Below are 1,375 nucleotides of genomic sequence, written 5' to 3'. Positions count from 1 at the left end.
AATCACCACTGCAAGTATGGCACCTGCAGCAGGTGGCGTCTGAAAAGCTTCTGAGTGTCAGCAGCTTACCAGGGGCATGGACTTTAATGCGCCCATCAACCAAGCTGGAGATGACCAACGCCTATAAATAGATGAAATCCCTCAAGAGTTTCAAATACATACATGTTTAGAAATTTTCAAGTTCTTCACTCTCTGTATAAGCGTAGTCATAGTTGTAGATCTTTAGAAGTTGTTGCTGTGGTGCCAAGAAGATCAGAAGGAAGAGAACCACCATCACCGCCGGTCAAGGAGCGAAAGAAGCCCGAGCTTGAAAAAGACACTTCGTCCGATTCTTATACAAGTGATTGTACACAACTAAAATTGAGCCAAAGAGATACAAAAGATTGTACTCTGCGGCTTGACTCAGTTCTTTCATCTCCTTTACTTTTATTTCATCTGATTAAATATTGCTTTTGTAAAGACAATCTGCTTCTTTGGATACATCTATACTTTATGCAAAACTTCATTTGAAACGTCTAAGCCAACTTGATCAATTGGTAAAAGCATCCTTAGCTTAGATTATTCGAAAGAGAAATAAGCCAGCATAAAGTAGAAACACCTAGTACATCTAGAGATAGATTTATTGGCGTTTATTGCATTCTGTGTTTGACGCATGCATCCTAGAGATAGGTTTTTGTATGTTATTCCGCATTGAGAAGTGCTGAATAAAGTCTAACGTATAAACAAAGATAAGCAAGCCACCTATCCACATCACATTCTGATTCGTGTACATTCATCTTAGATCGATGCATACCACTTACATTTAAAATCCATTTTCACATGATCCATCATTCACTACTCAACTCTTTTGTATCTTCTTGCATAAGCACAACACTTTAGTGTAAATAACACATTTCTTTATACATTTAGGAAATCCCTACAATAGCTACAACGTAAGGTTCTGCGTTAGCTTAACTGAATCCTGAGTTCAACCCTGGACTTACCAGGAACCTAAATTGGACTTAGGTCTGATTTAGGAAAACTTGAACATCAATAGAAGGAGTGTCGTGTGTTCTGTTGCACATCTCTAATGCACCAACGCGTTACAAATACATAAAGCATCAAGCATCACACATCATTTATACTTAGAACTTATTTTTCCAATTTATTTTATACAATACACTCTCAGCTCGAATCACGATAGCAACGAACATCTATTGTCAATTGTCTACTTAATCTTCTGGATTATATTATACTCATATACGAGTAATTGAGACATATGCAACAATGAACCTGAAGTTCATGATTTCATACATATTTACAATTTGGCATGACAGATTAGGTCATCTAGGGTCTATAATGATGAGAAGAATTATCGAGAATTCAAAATGGACAT

Source organism: Benincasa hispida, unplaced genomic scaffold (assembly GCF_009727055.1).
Source record: "Benincasa hispida cultivar B227 unplaced genomic scaffold, ASM972705v1 Contig425, whole genome shotgun sequence".
NCBI lineage: Eukaryota > Viridiplantae > Streptophyta > Magnoliopsida > Cucurbitales > Cucurbitaceae > Benincasa > Benincasa hispida.
The sequence above is the reverse complement of the archived record's forward strand: the minus strand, read 5'-3'. Positions refer to the sequence as shown.